This window comes from Prionailurus viverrinus, unplaced genomic scaffold, assembly GCF_022837055.1.
Source record: "Prionailurus viverrinus isolate Anna unplaced genomic scaffold, UM_Priviv_1.0 scaffold_49, whole genome shotgun sequence".
NCBI lineage: Eukaryota > Metazoa > Chordata > Mammalia > Carnivora > Felidae > Prionailurus > Prionailurus viverrinus.
Window position 1 is genome coordinate 2,751,818 of NW_025927612.1, and position 13,840 is coordinate 2,765,657.

Genomic DNA, 13,840 nt, shown 5'->3' on the forward strand with positions numbered 1-13,840 from the left:
AATAGTATTGCTTTATATAATATTTATATCTTGATACATTTCCAAAATTTATTTCTCCTGCTTGGACTTCACTTCCCAAATCCAGATGTATATAGTCAACTGCCATATTCACTCAAATGTTTAAGGGACATCTGAAGCTTCACATATTTAAAACTAAAGTCTTGAAGAGAGAAAACGTGAGGAGCTGCCACTGCCACTAGCACCCCCGGCTCTGTGTCCTTGAATTCACTCCACCAGTGGATTTCTATGAAGTTCAATCATGGTGGATTTCTATGAAGTTCTGGGCATGCAAAGACATGCCTCAGCCAAGGATATTAAACAGGACTACTGGAAACTGGCACTGAGGTGGCATCCAGATAAAAACCCTGAGAATAAAGAAGAACCATAGAGAAAATTCAAACACATAGCTGAGGTGTATGAGGTGTTATCAGATGCCAGGAAATAAGGTATGTATGAAAAATATGGCAAAGACAGATTAAATGGTAGAGGTGGGGTTCATTTTTATAATTTGTTTGAGTTTTGCCTCACATTCCATAACCCATATGACATCTCCAAGGAATTTTTTGGTGGAAGGGACCTGTTTTCATTTGACTTCTTCAAAGACCCATTTGAGGACGTTTTTGAGAGTCAAAGAGGCCCCAGTGGAAGCAAGAGCTGAGATACAGAGTTATTTTTATCTGCCTTCAGTGGATTTCCATCTTCTGAAGGAGGGTTTTCTTCCTTTTTAATTTTATATTGTTTTAATTAATTAATTAATTAAATGTTTTAAATATAATTTATTGTCAAGTTGGCTAAAATACAGTATACACAGTGTTATCTTGGTTTTGGGGGTAAATTCTTGTGATTCATCACTTACATAAAACACCCAGTGCTCATCCCAACAAGAGCCCTCCTCAACGCCCATCACCCATTTTCCCTTCTCCCCTGCCCCTCCATCAACCCTCAGTTTGTTCTCTGTATTTAAGAGTCTCATGGTTTGCCTCCCTCTCTGTTGGAAAATATTTCTCCCCCTCCCTTCCCCCATGGTCCCCCAAGTGCCACATATGAGTGAAAATATATGATATCTGTCTTTCTTTGACTGACTTATTTCACTCAGCATAACACCTTCCAGTTCCATCCACGGTGTTGCAAATGGCACAATTTCATTCTTTCTCATTGCCAAGTAGTATTCCATTGTATATATAAACCACATCTTCTTTATTCATTCATCAGTTGATGGACATTTACGTTCTTTCCCTACTTGGGCTATTGTTGAAAGTGCTGCTATAAATATGGGGGTACATGTTTTGAAGGGACACATGCACCCCAATGTTTATAGCAGTACTATTGACAATAGCCAAAGTAGGGAAAGAGCGTAAATGTCCAGCAACTGATGAATGGATAAGGAAGATGTGGTTTATATATACAATAGAATACTACTTGGCACTGAGAAAGAATGAAATTGTGCCATTTGCAACAATGTGGTTGGAACTGGAGGGTGTTATGCTAAGTGAAATAAGTCAAAGAAAGAGAGATATGTTTTCACTCATATGTGGCACTTGAGAAACTTAACAGAAACTTCCATGGTGGAAGGAAAGTTTAGGTTTAAAAAAGTAAAGCTGCTAAACTGAGTTTTTTTCATTTTCCCTATGTGTTTGGTGCAAAAAAAAAAAAAAAAAACAACAAACCTTCAGGAATGAAAAAAAGTCTTCATTCCTTTATCCTTTCCTTCCAAACCTTCTACACCACTGTTCTCCACTTAAGTAAGTGACAACTCCATTATTCTAGTTTTTATGTCCATCCTTGAGTCTTTTCTTTCTCTAACACCTCACATGTAATATATCAAGAAGTACTTCAGGCTATGCCACTCAAATTATATATGGAATACAGCCCCCTTTTATGACCTCCATTGCTACTACTCTATTGAAGCTCACATTATCTCTCACCCATATTACCTTAATAGCTGCCTAACAGGTCTTCTTGCTTCTGTTACTATACTCCCTACATTCTATCTCTTCAGAAAAGTCAGAGTGGTGCTATTAAACTATAGGTCAGATAATGCCAGGCAGATAATTTGGAGTTAGTAGAGGGAAAGTGAGTTTTATTCATATATCCATCTTTCTGGAAGGTGGGTTTTAAGTGGCAGTTCACTTGGAAAAGCAATGTTTTCTTCTAAAAGTGTGCAGGGATAATATATTTTTCTTCTCTTTCCCTATTTTTTCCTTATTTTTGTTTGTAATAGTAGGTGTACTTTCAGCTAGGTGTGCTCAGAAACTTTGGCTTTCTCTCCTGCTACTTCTTTTGTAGACTCTTCCTCCCAGGACCTTGAAAAAATAGTGTGGTTTGAGGCATACTCTTCTTAGAAGAAGCTTAGTTATATCTCTTTCTTTGTTCATTTATCTGTTCATTCATTCAAAAATATTGAGTACCTATTCTGTGCCAAACACTGTTCTAATTGAATAAGACGTATGGCCCCTACCGTTATGAAGCCTACATTCTATTGTGGAGAAATAATCACAAGTTAATTTTATACAGCCATAAATGATATAAGGAAACTGTGGGATGATGATAGGGAGTACTGGGATAAGAATGTGAGTCAATAATACCTTGGAGAAGAGACTGAAGGTGTGTGTAAGAAGCCTGGGGTAAAATCAAGGGAAAGCTCTTTATAGTAGAGATCCTTATCTACCACTACACAAAGGTAGGAAAAACAAACAGGACTTGCTCTTTTTCAGAACTTCATGTCAAATTGTAAAAACAATTTATAGCTTAGAGATATCTAATCAGGAATAAGTTATACTCCTAACCAGGTAAACTCTTTTACCAACAATTCAACAAATCTCACAAGAAAGAACCCAGATGCTCCAAGGCTGTGTACAAATCTCAACTGAGCTTCCCATTTGTATTCACACTCCAAACTTAGAAGTGAAAATTCATGGACCCCTCCTCAGAACTATTGAATTAGAATTTTGGAATAAGGCTTAGGAATTTGGATTTAAACAAGCCCTCCAGGTGACTCTTATGTAAGTTAAAGTTTGATAAATGCAAATTTAGATCATAATACATAGGTGGAAAGAACTTTAAGTTCCCAACATCTTATTAGTGCAAAAAAGGTCTAGAATAGGTAGGATCACCCATGTTAACACATAAGCAAGGTGAAAAGAAGTAGCATGGCAAAAAGTTGAACACACTGTAGGGAAAAAGAAGTCAAAAGAACTAAATCTGGAAGAAAATATATAACAAATACTGAAAGTCACCTCCTCATCTTCCTTGAATAATAAAACTCCCGTGTTTCACCTGGGCATATAGTTGCACAGTTAGAAAGTTACATTGTTCAGCCTTTCTTGCAGGTAGATGTGGCCATATAATTAAGTTATGGCTAATAGGATATGAGAAAAAGTAATATGCTTCACTTTCAGATACCTCCTCTTGAAAAGAATGAGTATGCTCCCCTTACCCTTTCTCCCTTCTTACTGGCTATAGATATGAAAATGGTAACTGGAGGAGTCTATTTAGACACAGGCATTGAAGCTACACAATTTGTCCAGCCAACCCCATACCACCTTACCTCTGGACTGTTATGTGAAATAGAATAAAATTCTATCTCGTTTGAGCTACTGTATTTTGGAATCTCTTTGTTATAGCGGTTTAGAATATACCCTAATTAATAGGCTGTATGAATCTGATAAAACAAAGACTCAAAGACAAATGATAAAACAACAGAATGAGATGAAAAGGCAGAGTATAGAACTCAGGCATCAAGTCAAAGATCAAAGCAATACTACTGTAGAATTAATAATTAGGAAACTGAAAAGAATAAAAAAGATGGATTAAAATATTGTTAATATAAAGAAAGGCCTGGTATATATTCACTCAGGAAATATTTTGTGTAGCAGCTACTTTTTTCCACACACTATTCTAAGTGCAGATAATTGGGGGGAAGAGTTTATATAGGTTGTATTTCAAACAAAAGAAATAGTATGAGTGAAAACCTTGAGGCAGAAAAAAGGCTGGTGTTTTTATTCATAATGGAAATGAAATTGGCACAGCTAAAGGCACATGAACAAGGGGAACAGAATTGTATGGGGTTAAGTTGGAAAGTCTGGAAGGACAAGATTATGCAGGGCCTCTATGGACCATGGTAAGAATTTCAATTTTATTCTAGGATAATTGGGAAGCCACTGGGATATTTTAGGTGGGGAACAGGCATGATATAATTTTATATGTTAAAGCTAGCTGTTATATGAAGGTTAGATTACAAGGGGATAAGAAAGGAAACAGGGAGACCCACTGCTCACTTTCCTTCCAATAACAACTCCAAGGCAAGTAATGATGATGGCCCAAACTAGGAAATGCCTATGAGTAAATATCTAAGTGATGTCTCACAAAGATTGTGTGTGTGAATATGAAGCTCAGAGAAAGTCTGACCTGAAGATATAAAATTGGAAGTCCTCAGCATATTTGCTAATTGAAGATATAGGACCAACCAAAATCAGCTGGAGTTGAAATGTAGCATAGGAAGATAAGAGAATTCAAGCCCAAGCTCTGAGGAGCTTTCAACATTTAGAATGAGTAGAAGGGGAGAAATTTCCAAATAATAATGAAAGGGGGAATTCAGAGAGGTAGGAAGAAAGCCAGAAGAGTGTGGTGTTATGGAAGGTGGAAGAAATGTGAGTTTCACTAAATAAAATGCTGCATGGAGTGGTCAAGTGAGATGAGAACTGAACAGTGTTTGTTGAATTTAGCTATAAAGAAGTCTTTAGTGGGGATTCTGTTAGATTACAGATGGTTAAAGAGTAGGAGACAGGTATATAAGTGTTTTTAATGATAAGATGACTGGCAGGCTGTACCTCATAGGAGAAAGCCTCACTTGCTTTTTATCGCCTGTCCTTTTTCTTTTTTCAAACATAATATCTGGGTCTAGGGAAAGCAGTCTAGGTTAGCTTAGCTATAGCTCACTCAGCTTGCTTAGAGCAATGTTTTTCTTCCTTGATCCATTTCTCTGGCATTGGAAGATGTGGCCTTTCATGTTACTGGAAGGTTATATCAGAGGTTCAGGTTTGGGCTTGGAAGGAAGCCACTTAAGTCTTTAGGCTAAAAGAGAGAGGGGGAGATGGGGAGAGAGAGGAGGGAGAAAGAGACAGAGATCTTTCTATATGACTCAGCCAGGCTACTTGAGTTTTTATTTAATATTAGGTTCCAAGTTCTCAGCTAACAATAAAGCATTTTTGTTTGTTTTCTTTGTATTCTTTGTGGCTATACCTATGTCAGGGACCTCATAGAAATAACGGAGAGTTGGGATAAGTCAGGATTCATATATTCCCAGGATTTCCTTTCAAAATATAATCTCAATAGATCCTCTTAACAGCTCCCCATGGCAGCTTCTTACATGACCAAGCTATCAACTTGAATTACAGATCCCTTGACAGTCCCTGTCTTGTTCCAAACCTGTGCTTGTACTTTTATACTGAAATCTTTCTGGTATTCACACACCTCTCATCTACAGTAATAGAGTCATAACTTTAACTTCAATCCTATGGTTGTCACTCTCCTGTTGCCAAACTCCCCCAAGAAATTGACCGTATGCTTAGGCTGATTTCTACAGCTTGTTAACGCTTTCCCGATATCACGCTCTGTTCAACTACTTGACTGAAATTTCTTGTCATGTGCACTGAATCTGCTATTTAGTACTTGCCTTATGTTAACGAGTGTGTCTAGGCTTCTGTTACTAATCCTTCCTGATGTGGTCTGTATAGTCATTGACCAATGTATTAAGTCTCAGCCCATTTCTCATAGCTATAGGAATAAGGTAATAACCAATTGTGGTTCCAATTGGTTTCTTAAAAAACAAAATGATCTCATTTTGAGAGAAGCTCATTGGTTCTTCCCTTTTAAATATATTCGTGCCTAGTATTTCCTCAGGTCAATATTAACATCTCTACCATTTTCTTGTTGTAATAAAATTTCAATGGGTTTACTTTTGTGGCTGTATAGATTTTTTTCTTTTTTAATTTTTTTTTAACGTTTATTTATTTTTTGAGACAGAGAGAGACAGCGCATGAACGGGGGAGGGGCAGAGAGAGAGGGAGACACAGAATCCGAAGCAGGCTCCAGGCTCCGAGCCATCAGCCCAGAGCCCGACGCGGGGCTCGAACTCACGGAGCGCGAGATAGTGACCTGAGCTGAAGTCGGACGCTTAACCGACTGAGCCACCCAGGCGCCCCAAGTGGCTGTATAGATTTGAGGACAAGACCATTTCCCCTCCACAAAATGACCTAATAGTTTATAATTTTCATAAAGTTATTATTTATATACAATAAAATTCATCCATTTTAAATGTACTATCAGATTAATTTTGATAATTGTATACAGTTATGTAACTACCACACACATAGCCAGGTTTGGGAACCACTGCTACCTCTCTACATTCACACTATTTTTAGCAATTTTCTTAAGTGGTTTTTATACACACTCCAGTTTGAGCACCACTGATATATTTATTATTGTGGTTGGTCCAGGGTTACTTTGAATCCAATCCCCTTTCTCTCTTTTTCTCTCATAGATTGCTTATATGTTGTGGGGGAGTTGGTTTCCCAGCATCCACAGATAGTTGACTTATTTTTCTGCTTATGTTACCACAGGCAGAGCCATGCATTCAACTGGTGTGGATTCATAGAATGGAAATTGTCATTATGTTTGGCTTAGCATATTAATGAGGTGGTGCTTCCACAAATGCATGTCCTGAAGTTCAATGTCAAATAGAAATGGTTTTCTTTCTTTTTCTTTCTTTCTTTCCTTATTTTCTTTCTTTCTTCTTTCTTTCTTTCTTTCTTTCTTTCTCTAAACCACTGTTTGTAATTCAGTGGCTATAAGTACCACTGTGGTCTGATACCCCAGATGTCAGGGATTCACCTATAATAGGTAATGGGGAATAAAGGTGATGAGGAAAATGATTATTTTCATTTTAATAGAAAATAATGACTTTAGAATTAGACCTTCAAAATTTATGTTCTGAGTTTCTGCACCAATATGATACAGAATAAAACAACAATGTGGGTCAGAAATTTTCTATGAGATGCACAATTACTATTTGGTATCATTACACTCTTCTCCCAGTATGGAAGTATAGAGCGGGTGATTAGTAAGTAAGAATCATTTTACATAATAAAAAGTATTCTGGAAATGAAGAATACCTATGCATTAGAGCCATGGGATCTAATCTTGACTTTACTACTAACTCACGGTTCTATTTCACTTTCCCCATTTTACAACAAGAAGGATAAATTAGGGGCGCCTGGGTGGCGCAGTCGGTTAAGCGTCCGACTTCAGCCAGGTCACGATCTCGCGGTCCGTGAGTTCGAGCCCCGCGTTGGGCTCTGGGCTGATGGCTCAGAGCCTGGAGCCTGTTTCTGATTCTGTGTCTCCCTCTCTCTCTGCCCCTCCCCCGTTCATGCTCTGTCTCTCTCTGTCCCAAAAATAAATAAACGTTGAAAAAAAAAAAATTAAAAAAAAAAAAAAGAAGGATAAATTAAATAATCTCTGAGGACACTTCAAACTCTGAAATTCCATGAAGCTATAATTCTCACCACTTCTCTCCTTCTCCCAAACTGTGAGGAGAGGGAGAAGATGTGTTGGATTGCTTTTACTCTCTCGGCTTAACAATTAGCTCTTCAGTTGATTAATGCTCTGCTGGCAACAACAGCATCTTAGTGAAGATGATTTAGTATTTCAGCAATTGATGGATGCTTATAAATGTGCCAGTTTGGTGTATTGAAATTAGTAAGGTTTCTAAAGGTATTTCAAACTGGCTTTAATTAATTAAATGCTAGATAGATGCATTCCAAGGTTAACCACTTAATACATTGGCAACCAAATAAAAAATGGAATCAAACATTTTGAGCAGTTTACTGGAAGAGATCTGGGCTTTCCACCAAGAGATTCTGTAGCAACTCTGGCAGCAGAATGGGCCATTTTTAAGCTCCTGACTCATTGTCACTATATCCTTTCACCCAAGACTGAATCCTTCCCCATAAAAAACTGCATAGTGTTGCTTGACTGGTAGCAACAATGACTGTGTTGGTATCCACAGACTAAAAGAAAGTCCTTACATTAAATCTTAATAGTTGAGACAAGAACCATCTTTAATTTACTGTGTACTTGAACATAAGAGTATTGTAAAGGAGGACAATAGTGATAATTCTTAGGTATGTAGAAAAGTTCTTTGCTATTTCTCTGAACTGGTATTTAAGTGGAGGACTAGAAAAAGGGATCATAAAATAAGACAATTTGATCCTGCTTAGAAGACTGTAGAGAGTGTTAAGGTTTTCAAGATTGAAAATGAGAATTAAAGGTTGCCCATGTACCTACTGAGAAATTAATTCAGGAAAACTTCTGTTTTCAGAGAAACTAAAGGAATAGATATTATCATCTATGTGTCAGGAAGCTATATTTATAAAAACCTGAGCACTTTGTTAAATCAAGTTATAATACCAAGAAACACAGCAAGCAGCTACTTTATGCTCAACCCTGTGCTAAGTGCTATGAAGAACATGAGAAAGAAAGGAGATTCATGCTTGAGAGTACTTACAAAGACAGCATGATATAATGGAAAGACTTATGGACTGAGAGTCAGAAGCCTTCGGATTCCACCAGCTTAATCTGTGATTTTGATAAGGGACTTCTCTCCAAGTTTCAGATTCCCAGACCATTGAAATAGGATTCAATGAGATAATATGTGAAGTACTTCAGAAATTATGAAGAGCTAGTCACATGTGGTCAATGACAATATACTTGCTAATGACTAGAGGTAATAATAGTGAAGTAAAAAAACCCCACAAAACAGAACTCCGACAGACAAATTTGTGTTCGAATCCTGTGCTTGTCATTTACTAGCTGTGTGGCTTTGGGGGAGTCACTTAACCTCTATAAGCCTCGGTTCCCCATTTGTAAAATTAGGGTATGATAACAATAAGAACTTACCTCAAAATATTGTTGCCTGTCACATAGCAGGTATTTGTTAATGACAGCCTTTATTACTCATCAAAATAAATACAGTTAGGTAGGAAACTGTATGGTAAGCTGTAAAGGCAATGGGAATTTTAAATTCCATGTCAAAATACACTGTGAACAAAGCTACCATGATAGCAGAAATAACTTAGGGTACCCCTTTTCAGAAATTTTATATAATAATTTTGTGTTCTTTGGGTAAATACCCTGTGGTGTGATTGCTGGATCAAAAAAAATAGTTCTATTTTTAACTTTTTGAGGAATAGCCATACTGTTTTTACAGTGGCTGCACCAGTTTGTATTCCCACCAATAGTGCAAGAGGGTTCCTCTTTCTCTGCATCCTCACCAACACCTGTTGTTTCTTATGTTGTTAATTTTACTGAAAAGTGTGAGGTGATATCTCATTGTAGTTTTGATTTATATTTCCTTGATGCTGAGTGATGAGCATTTTTTTTGTGTGTGTGTTGACCATCTGGATATCTTCTTTGGAAAAATCTCTGTTTATGTCTTCTACTCATTTCTATATTGGTTTACTCATTTTCAGTGTGTTGAGTTTTGCAAGTTCTTTATATGTTTTGGATACTAGCCCTTTATCAGATATGTCATTTGCAAATATTTTCTACTTTTCTGTAGGTTGCCTTTTAGTTTTGTTATTTTCTTTACTGTGCAGACGCTTTTTATTTTAATGAAGTCCCAATAGTTTATTTTGGTTTTGTTTCCCTTGCCCCAGAAGACATATCTAGGGATACATGTACTCCTATGGTTACAGCAGCTTTATTTACAATAGCCAAAATATGGAAGTGGCCCAAGTACCCAAGTGTCCATTGATTGATGAATGGATAAGAAGATGTGGTACACACACACACACACACACACACACTAGGAAATTACTCAGCCATAAAGAGGAACAAAATCTTGCCATTTGCAACAACATGGATGGAGCTGGAAAGTATTACTCTAAGCAAAATAAGTCAGAGAAAGACAAATACCATATGATTTCACTCATAGGTGGAATTTTAGAAACAAAATGAGCAAAGGGGGTAAAAAAGAAAGAGACAAACCAAGAAACATACTCTTAACTATAGAGAATAAACTGATGGTCACTAGAAGGGAGGTGCAGGGGGACGGGTGAAATAGGTGATGGGGATTAAGGAGTGAACTTGTTGTGATGAGCGTAGAGTGATGTATGGAAGTGTTGAATCACTAAATGGTACACCTGAAACTAATGTAACAGTGTATGTTAAGTAAAAACATAAAACTTAAAAAAATAAAAAGAAATAAAAAATAAATTTTATATAATGAAAATAGACCTTCAAAAGAAAACTACACTTGTATATTTTAAGAAATTATGTGAGATTAAGGCAGAAGCACTGGAGACAGAGATGAGTCAGTGAGGAGTTAAAATCTATGAGTAGACGACTCATTGATGACAAAAACATGACAAGTGAGGAAAGGTGACTCGAGTTTTTGGCTTGAGTGGATAGATGATGGTACCATTTGTTCATTCAACAAAAATTTATTGATGCCTAGTATGTACCAGGTTCTGAAAATAGGATGGTAAACTAAACAGATATAGTTCTTGTCCATGTGTATGTTACAATCTAGTGGGAGAAACAGGATATAAACAAAATAAAACAAAAAATGTAGTCCAAAACTGTGATAAGTGTTAAGAAAGAAAATACAGACTGCTATCTCAAACTATGCCAGAGAGACAAATAGTGACAAGGATTTCACAAATGGTGAAAACCTTGAAAACAAGTTTTTGGGTAAAAACAAAATTATGACCTCATTTTTTGAACATTTTAAGTTTTGAACTATCAGTGGGAAACTGATACAGTTTCCCAGAACTGATACAGTTGAAGATATTCAGAAGTCAGTGAAGATAATAGATTTGGAACTCAGAGTAGATCTGGGTGGCAGATATTAAAAGAAAATTTATTCAGATGGTGATTGAAGTTCTAAGATTACATGAAGTCATCTAACAACAACATACAGAGCAGGAGGCCCCAGAAAAGTGTGTGTGCAAATGCGTGTATGTGTGGGGCACCTGGGTGACTCAGTTGGTTAAGCGTCAGACTTCAGCCCAGGTCATGATCTCACCGTTCATGAGTTCAAGCCCTGCTTTGGGCTCTGTGCTGACAGTTTAGAGCCTGGAGCCAGCTTCAGATTCTGTGTCTCCCTCTCTCTCTGCCCCTCCCCGGCTCACACTCTTGTCTCTCTCTCAAAAAAATAATTAAAAATTTTTAAAAATGTGCATATGTGTATGTGTGCATGTTCAGTCTTGTTTTTAATTGGATTTGAATGTCTTCAGTTGGGGCACACACTATATACTTCAAACATAGTCCACATCATTCCCTGTTTTTCTTATAACTGAATGGCTTCAATTTCATAAATGCATTTTACCTATTTGGTCTCTGGGAACATTTGAGTTTTCATTTCTGATATAGAAAAAAAAAAAAACGACAGACTTCCTAGCATTTAACATTCACATTTTGTTTAAATTTTTATATTTATTTATTCAGTTACTTAAAATATTATTTTTTAATTTACATCCAAATTAGTTAGCATATAGTGCAACAATGATTTCAGGAGTAGATTTCTTAGTGCCCCTTACCCATTTAGCCCATCCCCCCTCCCACACCCTCTCCAGTAACCCTCTGTTTGTTCTCTATATTTATAAGTCCTGGCATTTAACATTTAAAACACATATTAACCTGTCAACATATTTTAAATATTATTTGTAAATAATCATGCAAAAATGTACTTTTTTCTATTTTGATGTACGGTTCTATGAATTTTAACATTTGTATTGGTACATGTAAATCACCATCACAATCTGGGCACAGGACAATTTCAATAGCCAAAAATAACTACCTCATTATACCACTTTATAGTCATCTCTCCCTCCACCCATAAACCCTGATAATCTGTTCTCCATCCTTTATAGTATTGCCTTTTTCATAATGCAATATAAATGAAATAATGCAATATGTAGCCCTTTGAGACTGGCTTCTTTCATGCAGAATCATGTCTTTGAGAGTCATCCAAATTGTTCTGTAGATCAATAGTTTGTTCTCCTTATTCTGAGTAGTATTCTGTTGTATGAGTATACTAAAGTTTGTGCATGTATTCACTCATGGAATGACATTTGGGTTCTTTCCAGTTTGGGGCTATTATAAATACTGCTGATATAAACATTGCTGCTTAGACATAAGTTTTCATTTCTCTGGGGCAGAAACTCAGAGGTGAGATTGTTGGGTCATATGGTAAGTCTATGTTTGACTTTACAGAAAATTGCCAAACCATTTTCCAGAGTGACTGTCACATTGTTCCTTCTAGTAATGTATGAGAGTCTCATTTGCCCGTATACTTGTCAGTGCTTGGTATTGTCAGTATTTATTAAAAATTTCTTTTTTGTTATAAAAGTAAAGGATGTATTGTTAATTTTTTAAGAAAATATACAAGAAAGGCAAAAAATATAAAATAAAGTTCTCTAATGTCTCTCCTCTTACCCATGAGAAACCTGTTAATGGTCTCAAATGTATTTCTTCAGAAGTATTTGACTTATTCATAAGTATATATGGACATATACAACCATCCTTGTGCTGCTTTTTAAAATTCAAATGATGGCACAAAAACAGACACATAGACCAATGGAATAGAATAGAAACCCCAGAACTAGACCCACAAACGTATGGCCAACTCATCTTTGACAAAGCAGGAAAGAACATCCAATGGAAAAAAGACAGCCTCTTTAACAAATGGTGCTGGGAGAACTGGACAGCAACATGCAGAAGGTTGAAACTAGACCACTTTCTCACACCATTCACAAAAATAAACTCAAAATGGATAAAGGACCTAAATGTGAGACAGGAAACCATCAAAACCTTAGAGGAGAAAGCAGGAAAAGACCTCTCTGACCTCAGCCGTAGCAATCTCTTACTCGACACATCCCCAAAGGCAAGGGAATTAAAAGCAAAAGTGAATTACTGGGACCTTATGAAGATAAAAAGCTTCTGCACAGCCAAGGAAACAACCAACAAAACTAAAAGGCAACCAACGGAATGGGAAAAGATATTCGCAAATGACATATCGGACAAAGGGCTAGTATCCAAAATCTATAAAGAGCTCACCAAACTCCACACCCAAAAAACAACCCAGTGAAGAAATGGGCAGAAAACATGAATAGACACTTCTCTAAAGAAGACATCCGGATGGCCAACAGGCACATGAAAAGATGTTCAGCGTCGCTCCTTATCAGGGAAATACAAATCAAAACCACACTCAGGTATCACCTTACGCCAGTCAGAGTGGCCAAAATGAGCAAATCAGGAGACTATAGATGCTGGAGAGGATGTGGAGAAACGGGAACCCTCTTGCACTGTTGGTGGGAATGCAAATTGGTGCAGCCGCTCTGGAAAGCAGTGTGGAGGTTCCTCAGAAAATTAAAAATAGACCTACCCTATGACCCAGCAATAGCACTGCTAGGAATTTATCCAAGGGATACAGGAGCACTGATGCATAGGGCCACTTGTACCCCAATGTTCATAGCAGCACTCTCAACAATAGCCAAATTATGGAAAGAGCCTAAATGTCCATCAACTGATGAATGGATAAAGAAATGTGGTTTATATACACAATGGAATATTACGTGGCAATGAGAAAAAATGAAATATGGCCTTTTGTAGCAACGTGGATGGAACTGGAGAGTGTGATGCTAAGTGAAATAAGCCATACAGAGAAAGACAGATACCATATGGTTTCACTTTTATGTGGATCCTGAGAAACTTAACAGGAACCCATGGGGGAGGGGAAGGGGGAAAAAAAAAAGAGGTTAGAATGGGAGAGAGCCAA

At 37.0% G+C, this 13,840-nt stretch overlaps 1 pseudogene; it reads left to right on the forward strand.

Annotated features, from left to right (window-relative positions):
• The first annotated feature begins 259 nt into the window (after nucleotides 1-259).
• On the forward strand, nucleotides 260-718 carry LOC125159421 (dnaJ homolog subfamily B member 6-like; annotated as a pseudogene).
• The last annotated feature ends 13,122 nt before the right edge of the window (nucleotides 719-13,840 follow it).